Source organism: Taudactylus pleione, unplaced genomic scaffold (genome assembly GCF_031769625.1).
Source record: "Taudactylus pleione unplaced genomic scaffold, aTauple2 ptg000454l, whole genome shotgun sequence".
Lineage (NCBI taxonomy): Eukaryota > Metazoa > Chordata > Amphibia > Anura > Myobatrachidae > Taudactylus > Taudactylus pleione.
This window is the reverse complement of record NW_028284856.1, coordinates 15,326,142-15,343,309: the sequence shown is the minus strand read 5'-3', so window position 1 is coordinate 15,343,309 and position 17,168 is coordinate 15,326,142.

Below are 17,168 nucleotides of genomic sequence, written 5' to 3'. Positions count from 1 at the left end.
ATAATAATGGATACTTTGAAGCAGGGACGTGCAGTCAGGGTAGGCAGGGGAGGCAGAGCTTCCTCTGTCCTACTCCTGAGATTTGATATCAAAATTATTAGAATGATATAAAGAAGATATTTATTATAAACATTTTCTTTGTTTATTTTAATAATTTTTATAGTTAACACTCACCAGCTTTGTGGAGCTCTCAGGGACTGCAGGGAGATGAGAGATGAGGCAGCAACAGCTCAACCTTGCTGTATAGTCAGATACTGCTTGCAGAGCTGGGGGCGGGGCCACACCATGGGCAGCAAGCTGCACGGAAAGAGAGCTAATAGAAGTATGCCATTGAGTATGGGGTGCGTGCCTTCAGCACTGATCTACACCTTGGATGTGTCATGTGACAAGGAAGTGCACTGCAGTGTATAGAGATCGAAGCTCAGTCAGCAGTAGCAAGAGAAGATACAGTGATGCAGGTAGGAGAATCAATGGACACTGAATCTTAGTGCAGTGAGTAGGTTTTGAGACAGGCTCCCAGCACTCAGACCCATCTCCATGTGTGCCTTCCCAGCCATTGACCTCACCGCACATCACTGCTTTGAAGTAGGAACCTAATGTTTCTTTTGTATAGACAGAACTCTATGAATATGGTAAATATAGAATAACAAACATACATAACACAGGTCTGCGATGAAAAAGCTTTTTTAACAAGTTTATGTGAAACCTATAGATTTTTGAACACGAAAATGACTCCTGATTTTGCATATCACATCACGTTTTTCTGCAAAATGTATATTTATGAATAGGTCATTTTTTTATAGTAATAAATGTATTCTGCCTACATTAATTATAAAACATTGTCTTAAATGAATTAAGGGCCTGATTCAGAGGCGCTCGCAAAAAGCGAGCGCTCGCTCTGAATCAGGGCGGGCACTGGTTTTTTTAGGAGCGGCCTCCTGGCCGCTTGCATAGCTGTGGGTGACCACCTACAGCTATAGTGAGCGGCCATGATGATGGTCGCGATGGTCAAGACCATCGCGACCATCGGGCTTGCGACGAGACCCTTGTGGTAGGGTCTCGTGGCCGCAAGCCCCAGAGAGCTTCTGGCTCAAATCGAGCCGGAAGCTCTCCCACTGACATCACTGGTGATGTCAGTGGGGCCGCCCACAAACAACAGCCGTTCGCATGGGAACGCCTCCGTTTGTGAAGCCACCCCCCCCACCACACCTACAAAATGGGGCGAGCTGTCGATCAACATCGACAGCCGCCCCTTTTGTAGTGAGTCACGGAGCGAGCGCTTTTTGCGCTCACTCCAGGGCTTGCACACGCGCAGTGCGCACACCATGCGTGCGCTCTGGGCCACCATCGACCCGCTTGAGAGCGCAATGCGCTTGCGAGCGGGTTTGAATCAGGCCCTCAGTCAGTTGTATAGAACATTGCAATTCAATTCTCATCATAAAACTTCCCCCCGCCCAGTGCCAGATTAAGGTTCACATGGGCTTGGAGCTGAAATTTACAAAGGGCCTAAACTCCATTCTGTTTAAAGGAACATTGCACACAACAACTACAACTACAAGGTGAGCTGGCAAAGGTGTAACCTTACCAAATACAACAGATGCAACACAGTTTTGCCCTGTGCTGGCTCATATTAACCCCTGCCTACCACCACATACACACACATATGCACACGCAGTACACACTACACACACACAGTAAGGGATCGGTATGAAATACCGACGCCAGAAGAGCGGCAGCAGTGAAGATCCCGACAGCACAATAGGTAAGAATTTACTAACCCTACTCCCCCCTAACCCTAACCCTCCTTTAGGGGTGCCTAACCCCCCTCTAAGTGCCTAAACCTAATCCCCCTTCCCCGCAGCCTAAACCTAAGTCTCCGCGGGGGTGTGTCTAACCCTAACCTCCCCCCAGGGGTGCCTAGCCCTCCCTTCCCCTAGCCTAAACCTAACCCTCCCGGGAGGGGTGTCTAACCCTAAGTCCCCCCAGGAGCCCTAAAACCTAACCCTCGCCCCCAGCAGCTGTCCGTCTCTGGCACCCGGCTTACCTTCATTCGGTATACCAGGTGTTGAGCTCCTGGCATAGGTCTAATGACAGGCGTCAGGATTTCGATGCCTGTCATTAGTACCTTGCCAAGATTTGACAGTCAGGAAGCCGGCAGTTGGCATTTCGACCGTCGTCTTCCTGACTGCATCCCCACAGTACATATACAGTAGACACCACTCATACAGTACAGTATACACACTAAATGATGCTACTCATCAAGAAGCCATCATAAACTAAATGGCTAAACTGATGGAAGGCATTTTTACAGGCCCTGACATTAGAAAGTTAATAAAAGATGAACATTTCGGGTGTGTAATGAATATTGTGGAACTTTCGGCGTGGACTTCGTCCAAACAAGTGATTTCAAAATTTTTAGACAATGTCAAGGATCCAAACTACAAAGAAATTGTCAGGGAAATGCTTAATAGTTACAGAAACCGTGGCTGCAATATGAGTTTAAAGGTACATTTTTTTAATTCCCATATTGAGCGTTTCCTGAATAATCTCGGAGACTACAGTGAAGAACAGGGTGAACAGTTCCACCAAGACGTTAAAGATGTAGAAAGAAGATACCAGGGTCGTTGGGACGTCAGCATGATGGCTGACTACTGCTGGATGATACAAAGAGACGACACAGAAAAAGCTTATAAGGGTAAAGCAACAAAACCAAGTTTGAAGACAAAAAAACAAGATATTAACAATCTTTTCAATAATTATGGTTTTGTTTCTATTATTGTTTGATTTTATTGTTATTTTATTATGTAATTAAGTCAAAAACACAATATCATCTACACTTCTTTGGATTTCACAATAAATATGTCAAAAACAATTAAACGTCTTGTTTTTTCTTAAAAAATGTATGTTAACCCCCTTATAGGTAAATGTGATGTGGTATTTTTAGTATGCTATTTCTTGATGTACACAGGAGTATAATTAAGAAAATAAAAGTATTATTAAAAAAGCTTTCAATACCTTCAATTTCGCAGACCTGTGTAATTTGTTAAAATGTATATATCTAAAATATGTAATTAGGTTGGTGTAGAATAAATGACAATTTCTTACGTTTCTTTGGTTGCCAGACAAGTCCAAATACATTTTTTTTATTCTTTCCTACTGGATTTTTAAAAAATTCTGTCTCACTGATAGTTACTTACATACTAAAATAGTGCAAACATACAGTGATATGTAGCAGCCAATCAGCAATGAGCTTTGTTTAACTCTATGCATGATACAGCATGAAAAAAAAGCTGTTTATTTACAAAGGGTTAAAATAAAATAAATAACAGGGATATAGCGTAATATATAAGGAGCCAAGAGTGAACATATAAAAAATAACAAAAAAACAAAGGTATTTCTAGATGATTAAATTCAGACGTTTGGAAACTTGCAATGTTGGATATTATTTTGCTATATTTTGGAAAGAAGAAGCATGCATGGTAATGAAGGTGATTTCATGTGCATAAATGAATAACATTACAGTAAGATATGATGCTATATCACATTATTTAAAGCTATTCTTACCTAGTTTTCTCTATTTGCATAGGAATTCCGATAAGTCTTTCAAACCAGATGCTATGTCCAACAGATGAATGCAAATGACATAAGTACATACCAAAAATATACTGTATGAAACTATTGACAGCAAACTCAGAATCAGCAAGTTTTCCCACCTGTCTTTTTATAGAGAAAACATTCTGAGCACAACCCCAAAAGTGAGGAAAATCATCTTATGAGAAAACCCATTTAGCGCAATGACATCTGCTTCACAGATGGTGCACATCCATCTACATTGCAGTCATCAGAGCAGGAGGTACTGTCTTTGCACAAACTTAAAGTTTACATATACAGCACCTCAGGCAAGAAAACTAAAATGTATCTGTTACCTTGAATGTAAATTAATATCTTTACTTAATGAATATATTTTTTCACAAGGCATATGTTTACATCTGTCTAACATACATACTTTTCAGGGTTCAGATTTCTGGCATGTCTGTGTTACGTATACAGTTAACTCATTCCTTTCCTCTTTTGTTTACATGCGTTCCTACATTTAAGTGTTGATGTGTCTACTTCCAAATTGTCACTAGAGGTAACATCCTATCCTGATTATCAACATCTGCAATAGCATATTATTATTAGAGACGAACCAGACCCACCCGAACATAGGGGATCCGATTAGGATCCGAGTCCAGCTCGGGTTTCCCGCCTAACTGGGAATCCAAAACTAGGCAAAACATCATCATCCCGATGTTGGATTCTCGCAGGTTTTGGATTCTATAAAGGTCCCAGTGATCGGCGCCATTCTCACTCGGGCTGTGGAAAGTGTACAGAACAGACGTGCTCTGTGCTGCTCTGTCTGTGCAAGTCTTCTCAACTTCTCAAGGGTGCAATGTTGTCAGGCTGGTGCTGCTGTCAATGTTGTCCTGTAAATCAAGAGGCTGGGGCTGCAGTACATAAAGGGCTGCTGCTGTGTTGTCCATAAAGGGGCTGGGGCTACAGTACATAAAGGGGGGCTGCAGTACATAAATGGGTGCTGATGTGTTATCCATAAAGGGGCTAGGGCTACAGTACATAAAAAGAGGCTGCAGTACATAAAGGGGTGCTGCTGTGTTGTCCTGTCCATCAAAGGGCTAGGGCTGCAGTACCATCAAGGGGCTGGGGCTGCAGTACCATCAAGGGACTGAGGCTGCAATCAGTGGTGGGCTGGGCCGGGGGGCAGGGTGCCATTTGCCCCCCGGGCCGGTACAATTTTAGTGCTCCAGGCTGCCCTCCCATGTACATGGTTAGCTGCTGGAGGCAGGCACGGAGGATGCTCTGTCTGTACTCAGTGTGTGCTGTAACACAGTGTCGGAGCAGCTGTGTAGCTCCACCTCCATCAGCTCCTCTCTTTCAGCCCTCAGGTGCGCATGCATGAACTTAACATGTGTTATGTGATATCAGGACAGGGTGGTTTGCGGCCGCGCCACTGCAGGGGTGCGTCACGTGTCAGTCTCCAAAGAAGGTAAGTTTTCCACTGGTGGTGGTGCTGCTAAGTGGTCAATATTGAAGGGGAGGAGGGATGCTGTGAGATGATTATTGAAGGGGGGGAAGGGAGGTTATTGAAGGATGGGAGCAGCGGCGGGTTGGCTGTAGACCTCACAAGGATACTTCCCGGTGGGCTGACACACCTATGGGGCCACCTGTCTAGTAAGGGGACTTTTTTTTTTGACATGCTTCCCTGGCCCCTCCCTCCCTTACATCTCGAATGATAAAACGAGATAGCTGCAGGCACCACGTGCAGGTGAGCTGCTGTACATACACTGTGCAGAGTGTGAAACAGGTGGCAAACTGAACTTACTGGAGCCATTCTTCTCCTCCATAGACGATCACTCCATTGCAGCCAGGTACTGGAGATCGGGGAGGAGATCACGGCGGGGGGGGGAGACAGGCTAGGGTGGTAGCATGAATGTTCCTCTATGTTAAGACCCCGAGGTCAGAGGAGCGTGTGCTGAGCCATGATTGGTGCAGCTCAGCACATGCTCCTCTGACCCGAGCAGGGGGCGGGGCTGCACCTGCTTGTTCAACTTCTGCACTGGCAACATGGAAGAGGAAGGGAGAGTTGCTACTGGTGATGAGAGATACCCAGGTCCATCTGTAAATCTGTCTCTCTATATGTGACCCTGTATGTAAGTGTGCTTGACCCTGCTTGTATGTATGCATGTGTGACCTTGTGCTTGTATGTATGTGTCTCTATATGTATGTATGTGTCACACATGTAACCCTGTCTATATGTATGTCTCTTTATATGAAGTGTGCTTTTCAACAATCAAAATGTCAGGGGACCCTGGGAGGCAGGTGCTTCTTAAAGCACTTCACGGGTGCCAGCAGTACGACTGTCAACATAATGGTGCACGTTAAATGCGGAATCCCGTCGCCTGACTTCCGGGCAGGGGCGTATTTTTCTATTGGCCTGGATGGCCCTCGCTAGGGGCGCCGGCCGAGGGGGGGGGGGAGCGACGACATCATTAGCAAATGATCACTTGTCTCCTGTTTGCTCTGCGCAGTGTCCTGCAGACAGCTGTCATTAGTAAATGAGCCCTGGTCTCCTTCTGTCTCCTCTGCTCTTATCAGTGTCCACCATTGATTATTAATGTGTATCAGGCTTCTTATATGTCCTTTTATATCAGAAATACCCACTACATACCAATCACCACTCACTAAGTCCCATATGTCAACCTTGCAGGAAAAGAGTGCAACACCACATCAAGCACAATGCTCTATTCGCAAGGTAATTTGCATATATGCAAATTATCTTGCCCACAATGCACCTTGTTTGTTATTGATGCCCACTTTTCCTGTGTTGTTGACATACAGAAATTAATAAACAGTGCTTGCATGTAGTAAGTGTTATAACTGAAAAAGTATATATATATATATATATATATATATATATATTGTCTCCCTATTTCTACAGGCGTTTAAGTTGAACTACCCCCAGTGTAAGTACTAATAAATTTATCTTTTCCTCAGTATAGGGAATTGACCATGTTTTTTATAGGTTGTGGGTACTCTGGTGTTAGGATTAAGACATGATCCTAATATGGACTGTTTCTATTAATGTGTGTGAGATTGCAATGGACCCATGTGGGATGTTTTACCTGTGAATTATATGACAGAGTTAAAAAGCACATTGCAGTGTAGACAGTCCAATTTCAATATATGTAAATTATTTTACCCATAATGCATGTTTGTTTTTGACGCTATGTTTTCAAGCTTTTCTTGTGTTTTTTGGCATTGATAAATAGTGGTTTGCAAAAGAGTAAGTTCTGTAAAAGATATATATATTAAAAAGGGAAATTAAAAAAAATATTCTCCCTATTTCTACAGGTGTCTGAATTAAACTACCCCTAGTGTGTGTTATTTTATTTTTTTCAAGTAGAAGCTGTCATTGGAGGGGGGCGCCAGTCCCTTCGTTTGCCAGGACCCCAAGATACACCCCTGCTTGCGGGGTCCACATACTGATTGCCTACATTTTGATTGTTTCTCACTCGGGCAGCATGGAACAGTTCAAGCTATATTTATGAAGCGGCAACTTCTGTAAGCCAATACTTGTCGATGGGTTGACTACTTGTCAGAATTGTTGACGCGCATGAATGCATCAACCATTCCACACACCCCAGTGTCTACAGAGCCTGGGGGCTTCCACGCAGCTCCCGGACGCTGGGCAAGCCCATAGCATGATGACAATGGGAGCATGACACAAGTTCACAAGCCAGAAATGGGACATCTCAGTGGGCGTGGCCTCACTGGACACAATGCCACACCCCCTTTCGGACGTGTACGAGGGGTCAGGAGGTGCTGCAGACTGTCACCTACCACATCTGTCCCTGCAGACTCTCACCCTGTCACCCACCACATCTATCCCTGCAGACTCTCACCCTGTCACCCACCACATCTGTCCTTGCAGACTTTCACCCTTTCACCCACCACATCTGTCCCTGCAGAATCTCTCACCCTGCCAAACACCAGACCAGTCCTCACAGACTTTCTCACCATCACCCATCAGACCTGCAACACATATTTTCCCTATCACCCACTAGACCTGTCCCCGCAGACTCTCTCACCCTGCAAAATACCAGACCTGTTCTTTTAGACACTGAGACTGCAGCCGCAGCTAGTGCCGGTGCCGTCCACAGCTGATGGCGAGGGAGGGACTGGGAGCTCCTATCTCTCTTCTCTCCTGCTCCCGACAGTCTTCTGTGGTGGGGGGCTGGGGCAATTAATGTATGTTTTATTGTTTTCCTGTGGGGGCCAATCTGTAGTTTTCTTCTGTGGGGGCCAATGTGTTTGTTCTTTTTCCTGTCAGGGCCAATGTGTTTTTATATATATATATATATATATATACTAATAAATACCCCCGACATGGGGTTCCTTGTTTAAACACTGGAGTCTCTGAGTGCTGCCTATTTTTGCTTTTGGTTGTATTATGGGGGCCATTGAGACTCAAGGAAGGCACCGGAGCAAGTATACAAGTAATAGCATTGGAGTGCCGGAGGTCATCTGTGTGTGTGTGTGTGTATATATATATATATATATAGTCCACAACTGCAAAAGGCGGCACTCAGACTCCAGTATGTAGTGAAAAAAGACCCTCTACGGGGTAACTTTATTGTGTCATACAAAATCGACTTTGAGAAAGGGGACACGTTCCCCAAAACGTCGACTTTGTATGACACAATAAACTTACCCCGGAGAGGGTCTTTCTTCACTACATACTGGAGTCTCTGAGTGCCGCCATTTGCAGTTGTGGACTATTTGTTGGGAGCAATACCCCTTTGGAGGGCACATTTAAAGGACTGGTGAGTGCTGGGTTTTTTCTGTATTTTATATATATAGATATATATATTTTTTTTTTTTTTTTTTTTTCTTTTATGGGGGCCAAGGTGTTTTATTTTTTCATGTGTGGGGCCATGTGTTTGTTTTTTTCTTCTAGGTAGCAATGTGTTTCTTTTCCTGTCGGTGCCAATATGTGTATTTTTTTCCTGTGTGGGGCAATGTGTTATATTTTTTCTGTGGGGACAAATGTATTTTGAAAGCTATGAGGTAGACAATGAGTGCTGTTAGGGGGGCAGTGAGCGGTGAGGGGGACAGTAAGGTGATCAGTGAGTGAGCTTTGATGGGGTCAGTGTTTATTGTGAGGGGCTGAGTGTTATATACAGGGAGGACTTGATGAGGCAGCTATGAAGGGGGCAATCAGGGAGACATGCATGGAAGACTTGATGAGACAGCCATGAAGGGGGCAATCAGAGAGCTATGCAGGGGGCAATGGAGAGGGCAATCAGAAAGTTAAGCAAAGGCAATGAGACGCAATGGAGGGGGTTATCAGATAAGCCAAGCCTGCAGTTTTTTTTGCCACATCCATTTTGCCATTGCCGTAACCTGGAAGAAAAGCTGGGGCCACTTGACTGCATTTGCCCCCCAGGCTAAAAGTTGCCAGCCCCTGGTTGCAGTACATAAAAGGCTGCTGCTGTGTTGTCCATAAAGGGTCTAGGACTGCAGTACATAAAGGGGGGCTGCAGTACATAAAGGGGTGCTGATGTGTTGTCCATGAAGGGGCTGGGGCTGCAGTACATAAAGGGGTGCTGCTTTGTTGTCCATAAAGTGGCTGGGGCTGCAGTACATAAAAGGGACAGCAGTACATAAAGGGGTGCTGCTGTTTAGTCCTGTCCATCAAGGGGCTAGAGCTGCAATACATAAAAGGGTGCTGCTGTGTTGTCCATGAAGGGGCAGGGGCTGCATTACATAAAGGGGTGCTGCTATGATGTCCATAAAGTGGCTGGGGCTGCAGTACATAAAGGGGGTCTGCAGTACATAAAGTTGTGCTGCTGTGTAGTCCGGTCCATCGAAAGGCTAGGGCTGCAATACATAAAAGGGTGCTGTATCATCCAGGGGTGCTCTTCCTAAGTTAAATAAAAATATCATTCCACAAAAAAAAAATATTTTTTTCTCAGGTTTTTTTTTGTGCTAGCTACGCTATTATTGTTTGGTGACACTGCCAGCCAAACCACAGTTTATCATCCATGTATTGTGACACTAGAAGTCGTAGCGCAGTGTGTTATTCTTATTCAAAAAAAATATTGTGACACTGTAAGTGGCAGTGCAGTGTATTATTCTTTCTTTTTATTCATGAAAAAATATTGTGACACTGTAAATGGTAGCGCAGTGCCTTATTCATAAAAAATATTGTGACACTATAAGTGGCAGCGCAGTGTATTATTCTTTTTATTCATAAAAAAATATTGTGACCTTGTAAGTAGTAGCGCAGTGTCTTATTCTTATTCATAAAAAATATTGTGACTCTGTAAGTGGTAGCGCAGTGTGTTATTCTTTTCTTATTAAAAAAAATATTGTGACACTGTAAGTGGTAGCGCAATGTGTTATTCTTTCTTTATTCATAAAAATTATTGTGACACTGTAGGTCATTGACACCACAGTGTAATATTTAAAATTGGTTCAAATTGACATGTGTGGTGTACCCCACTTAATTTGTGTTTGTTCATATGGAGAATGAGCAGTTGAAAGGAAGGCAGGAACCACATACTAGTGCTGGAGCTGCTACCAGTGCCACCAGTCATGACACTACTAGTACCTCTACATCATCTACTATTGCCAATGCCCAAGGGCATACAGGGCTTAAGTCAGGGCATCTAAAATCAAAGCCCTCTTTTACAGTGGTAAAGAAAAAACAAAAGGTAAAGTTAATTGCATAAAAACATAAAATGCCTTTCACCACACGAAGTGGCAAGGAAAGACTAAGGCCTTGACCTTTATTTATGACAGGTGTTTCTGCCGTTTATGATGATTAAGAACAAGTGAACATGGTGACATAGAAATCGATGATGCTTCTGTGGAAGTGGAGGATATTTGTGTAGCTGACGCTAAGGATGTTGATGATGAGGATGTTGATGACGATGATGTTGTTGATAAGGATGTTGTTTGTGCAAATCAGGCACAAGTGGAAGAAACAGTTGTTGCCCATGTTTAGGAATATCCCATTGCCATGTCTGGGCATAACACAAAAAACTCCACTTCTTATCTGTGGAATTATTTCTACCCAAATCTGGACAACAACTGTCAAGCCATCTGTACCCTTTGTAAAGCCAGAGTAAGTAGGGACCTTAAACATCTAGGAAACTCCTCTCTGTTACGTCATCTGAAGCGCATCCATCCAAAAAGTTTTTGTAAAATTCAAAAACATTGGCTAAAAAAGTAACAACAAAAATATATATCACAATACCTATCTGTTTCCAATTAGGCTTTTTCGAATTGGGACTTCCAGAAATCACTTGTGTGCAAGATGGAACCGGGAGGAGGCAGACAATTTTTATTGCCTTTGGGTGTGTTCAATAGTTAAATATTTCTGGCATTTAATTTGCAGTTATGCAGAGGCTAAACTGGTGAATTATGTCCCTTTCACCCCTGAGTGGGCAATTTTGTGAATTTTCGACCCAGGTTTGTGAATGACTTTAGAAAGTAAAAAAAATGTACTACCTTTAAGTGCGGCAAGAAGAAAAACAATATTGCAGGACTGGCTGTATAGTTCGCCCCCACAGTTGCCTTTATTTTTGTCTAAAATTCAGTTTATATTTAAAATGGATTAGATGGAAACACTTTTACAAAAAATAAAAAAGAGTGGAGCGTTTCTTTATGCTATGGGAGCCATACATTGATACTCTTCCACTCTCAACTAGAAAACAAATACATTTTATCCTAAAAAACACTACATGGTACCTTACCAGATTAGTGATACATGATCCTCCGATCACTTTAACTTGAGATGTGGGATCAGATGGCTTCTTTTCACCAGGTCTTAGGAAAACAAATTAATTTGTACTTCCTTGTGTATTAACAACATTTTTCTTGAATCAATTTGTTGCTTCTAAAAATATAAGAGTTGTAAAGGCAGATTTCAATGTCTATGAAAAGTATTCTTTTATTTAGATTCTATGTCATATTGTACATGGAATTGTTATATTTGTTTATAAATCTTTCCCTGTACTGTAATACATAATGCAATATGTATCAGTGCAAACAATGTCTCAATAAAGAAGAGAATAATAAAAAAAAGTAATAACAAGCAGTCCAGCATCAGCTAGCTCCCTTCTCTCTGCTAAATCCAAGCACCTGCCATTTTCTCCATGAACACGTTCATCAACAATATCCTCAATCATTAAGCGATTGGTTTGTTTGGGCCCCCACAAAAAAAGTTACCAGTGGGCAGCTGACATTGCTGGCAATGATCTCTATGTGCACAAACTGGCTTTACAGAGGCAAGATGTTGTTGCCATCTTCATCCGATCCCTCATCAGTGTCTACATCATCTTTATTCGCACAATATTAATTCATCCCCGTTGAAGTCCACCATTACAGGTGCCTCTGTAATTTTTTAACATAATTGGCGGTAAAGGTCTTCATCATGGATTTTGTAATTTATTTGCTGAAAATAATCTTTTCCACATTTTGACGAAGTATCCTCCTATGCCGATCGCCGACAAGGTTCCCGGCTGGGCTGAAAACTTTTTTGGAGTACACACTGGAGGGTGGGTAGCTCAAGTAAAGCAAAGCCAGTTTTTGCAAGGGCCTCCAAATGGCCTTTTTTTACTGCTAGTAGTCAAACGGACTGTCTGACATGCCTATTTGGATGCTATCATTAAAAATAGCCCCCAACCATTCTTTGAATGGTGACCATATCAGATGTAGTCATGGTAGAGGTCTTATTAATTTAATTGTAGGCAATTCTTTTAGACCCAACCAGATGTCAAAACTTGGTTGTGTTGAGTCATCTGAATCACAAGTGGGTCTTTTGGGAAAGTTTGGTATTTCCTTTGCAGCCACACTTGCTGGAGCAGTTGAAGGAGAAGCCATCTCTGCATCACGTGCCACTTTAGCTGATAATTTGCTTACCAACAGGTCTTTTGCATCTCTTCAGATCTGTGTCTGTTGGGAAGAAAGACACGACGTATGACTTAAACCTAGGGTCCAGCACGGTCGCCAAAATGTATTGATCTGATTGGAAGGTCTTGACAACCCTTGGATCCTGGTGAATTGAATAAAGGACTTGATCTACAAGTCCAACATACTTTGCAGAATCGCTTAGTTTTAGCTCCGCCTTCAGTTTCTCAAGTTGCCTTTCCAACAGTCTAATTAGGGGAATTACCTGACTCAAGCTGGCAGTATCTGAACTCACTTCACAGGTGACTACTTCAAAGAGTTTTAGCACTTTGCACAACACAGAAAGTATTTTCCACTGAGCTTGAGTAAGGTGCATTCCACCTACTCTTCCTATGTCATAGTTTGCTGTGTAGCTTTGGATGTTTTTTTTGTTTTTCCTCCATCCGCTGAAAAATATAAAAGGTGGAGTTCCATCTCTTGCTTCAGCTGGTGGCAGGGCAAATTCAACATTTCTTGCAGGCACTGCAATCTTCTACATGTGCCTACTGAATGTCGAAAATGTCAAGAATTTTTTCGGTCCACAGAGAGCATCTTCTGCATGGCCCTGTCAATTTAAAAAAAAAATTGCACCACTAAGTTGATTGCATGAGAAGAAAATAGGACATGTTGGAATTCACCCAGCTTTAATGCTCTCACAATATTGGTGGCATTGTCAGAAATCACAAATCCTGAGGAGAGTTCAAGTGGGGTAAGCCATTTTGCAATGACTTCCTTGAGTTTTTCTAAAAGGTTGTCAGTGGTATGCCTCTTAGTGAAACCAGTGATACACAGAGTAGCCTGCCTCTGAATGAGCTGCTGTTTCTTATATGATGCTGCTGCTGTTGGTGCTGCTAAAGGCAATACACCCACCCAGTCGGCTGTTATAGTCATGTAATCTATCTCGTGTTTGCTCTGTTCCGCTTGTCCACATATCCAACGGCATATTGGAGGACACTATTTGTTTTTTTTTAACGTCCCTGTACAGGCTGGGAATTGCTTTCTTAGTGAAGTGGTATCTAGATGGGATTTGGTGGCGAGGACACAAGACCTCAATTAACAGTCTAAAACCCACTACATTATTGGTGGATATTGCACGCAATACACCCACCCAGTGGGCTGTTACAGTCATATAATCTTGTGTTTGCTCTGTTCAGCTTGTCCATATATCCAATGGCATATTGGAGGACGCTAATTAAATTTTCGTTAATGTCCCTGTACAGGCTTGGAATTGCTTTTCTAGTGAAGTGGTATCTAGATGGGAAGTGGTAGCGAGGACACAAGACCTCTATTAACTGTCTAAAACCCACTGCATTATTGGCGGATATTGGATGCATATCCAATGACGTCAGTGATCCGCTGTGCAAATGGGCGCCTGCTGTCATACTTGCTCCCCCTTGCAAAGGATTGTTTAAAAGTCAATTGTTTTTTTAAACTACTACTAGTAATTTTCTCGATAAGTACATTTGTAGCACACGTTATCATAAGGTAGCATGTCAGAAACCACTGTGCCTTTGTTCTTAGGTTCTTCTGGCGCCTTCTCTTATTAGAGTATTGAGTGTATAAATATATGCATATTACATTCAATAAAATTACAAATAAGACTTGCGCTGCCGATGCACAATAAATCACTGTTTAATAATAATCTCCTCAAGGGAGTAACGATGTATCGAATACACAATAAAACACATAAATAAAAAATCAATAATAAAGATAAGTATAAAAAGGATCTCACATGTAGAATAGTAAGGGAAGATAGAGAGATTGAATCAAATCAAAAAATACAAAATGTCAGAAATAAAACCACAGTGGCAGACAAAGTAACGTTTCCTAAAAATAGAAAAACCAACTGGTAGCTAAAAAAGGGGGGGAGGAATGATCAAATTCCGTTTGAATAAGTAATGAGCCTCCTTGTACAACAGAATCTGTTGGAGAATCAAAGGTGATCACAAATCCCCAATGAATATGCTAGGTGTTATCCACTTGGTAAATGTACGGCAGGCAGATAATAAAGGTAATTCAGACAGGTAATGTGTCTACTAGGCATGACATAGTCAGTTGAGGTTTAAAATGTTTCCTTTATAGGGCACAATTCCTCAGTTGGCACACTGAATGTTCCTAATGATGGTATATAATGATGGTAAATAAATATTCACGCTGAGGTGGACACACCTGGAAAGTTACCTCAATGAGGCACAAATTAAATACTTATATGTATGGTTGCGTAGATGATCTGCAAAAAATCAACTCACAGTTTGATGAATGTTCTTGGAGTAATGATAGTACCGTGCGTCCCCAGTATTCAACACGGACTAGTAAGGTCTGCGCTGTAGATGGAGCGCATATATATATGCAAACAGCTGTGAAGAATAACACCTGATCAATCCGAGCATCCCCGGAGATCGGTGAATGATGGAATAGCCGTGCTGGGATCCGATGGAAATGCTGGGATCCGGTGAGCCCACGGTGCAGACAAATGCAATCTTCAAAAGCGGGACCAAGATAATCCGCCCATCACCACGGCACAAATGCAGCAACTGACAACCAGCAACAGCAGACGGGGCAGCCGGAAAGCACAATAATCCGGAGATCGGGTACCAGATAGCCCTTGGGAGCAGTTCAAAATAACCGGCAACTGGATACTCCGGTGTCTCTGTCTCTGGAAGTCAGGTATCAATGAAGCCATTAACGCGTTTCGTCACGCTCACGTGACTTTCTCAAAAGGTGTGGCTTCAGACCTCAGATGCACTTTATATATGCATCCCATAAAATCGTAGCAGGTGAGCAAATAAATTAATCAAGCGGAGAGGAAGGTTCTTCTTAAAGAGACTTTAATTAAAAATAACATAGTAAACATGGGCAGACTAATCTGGCAATGAAAAGTATGTTATATATATATATATATCAGTAGACAAGCTAAAATAAATTAATCTAAAAAATTATAATATTATAAATACTAGTCATAACAAAAAATTATATATATTTATACGTGTCTAAGTATATATACATGCCTAAATAATGACATGACATAAATGGCACTATAGAGGAATATGATAGATAATAATATTAATATATCGAGAAGAAAAATGGATCAAGTAAAGAGGACACAGTATTAATATCAAGAGAGGAGGAGAATTATGGTTGATACCTCTTTAAATGTTACATTCAATAAATTATATATCGGAAAGTACAAAAGATATATTGATTCTAATATTAAAACAATCAATTAATTATTGCAATCTGAATAAAGACCGTATTGTCCATCAAACTAATTTCTAACAACAATACATTCATGTGTATAGTCATGCACATAGATCATAAGTAAGTACATAAAGGGGACAGTGGATAAGGAAATAGTATCATGTAGTATTCAGCAGATAGTATATCACAAACGACACATTCACTAAAAGTTGTGAAATATTGCTAATATCACGCTAAAATTATATAGGCTCTACATCATATCTACTGAATCACTTTACATGGGTATTTATTAAGTTAAATAGAGATTGGGAGTGGTATGGGACCTAATAACCATGTAGGGGCCTAAAGCGAGTAAGAGCCCCCCTCCTTTCCCCCATCCACTCAAATTGGTTTCAACTAGTGAATTTGTAACACAGGCTCATAGTCTGTGGGCCTGGGGGGACGGGGAATTTAATCTGACTATCCAAAATTCTTCTAAGTATTGGGAACCTATCACCTCCTCTTCTAGTAACCTTCATTTGTTTACTTGCTTTCACAGTTAGAATTTTTAGACCACCTTTTGGTCATAAACGTACATGCCTAGGAGCACTGTAGTCATCGGATTGCACCTCATTTTTGTTCTATTAACCATATATTTAGTGTATGAATAGTGCGACCAAAATATTGTATGCCACAACCGCAGTTATTGGCATGTATAACAGGTTTTGATTGGCAGTTCAGAAAACCTTTTAGCTGGAATACCTCTTTATTTGTGTATGATGTTATTGAGATGATTCTATGGTTAACATGATCGCTTGTGGGGCAATTTGTTCAGATCTCTGTGGTAACCACGTTCAATTCGAAGTTCTGATGTCATCATTGTCTGCTTTTCAATGCACTCAGAGCTAAAAGTTGATTCGGATTATTAAACATTCTAAATACCACTTTATCAACATCTCCTATGGTAGGTGCCAAAAAACAGTCCATCTTTAATAGTGCAGCATTTTCTCTTGTCCTTATGAGTTTTTACTAATACTTTCTGTAGCTGAATGGTATTGAATCACGTAAGCTAGGCTCTTGTTCCCTGTAGCCTGTGTCTTTCTATACTGCTGACTATTTTGAGAACTTTGTCTAAAATATTATGGGGATAGTCAATGTCAGACTGGATCATGAAGGGCCCACTGGGGGAATCCAGTGGTAGGAGCCCATGCTTTGGGGCATGGTAAGGGGATAAGGCCAGCCCCCACAGAAGCTTGGACAGTTAGTGACCATTTAATGACCCTCTAATAGAATAACAATGTATAGTTCAAGTGCACAGTCTGAAACTGACATTCGAGCAAGTGGTAGGGCCCCCAGGCAGTGGGGCCCACTGGGGATTTCCCCTGTACCCCTGTGGGCCAGTCCAACCATGGGGATAGTCATGTTACACAAAGGTCTGATACATCTGCTGGGATTAATTTAAAAATCTCACTGGACCA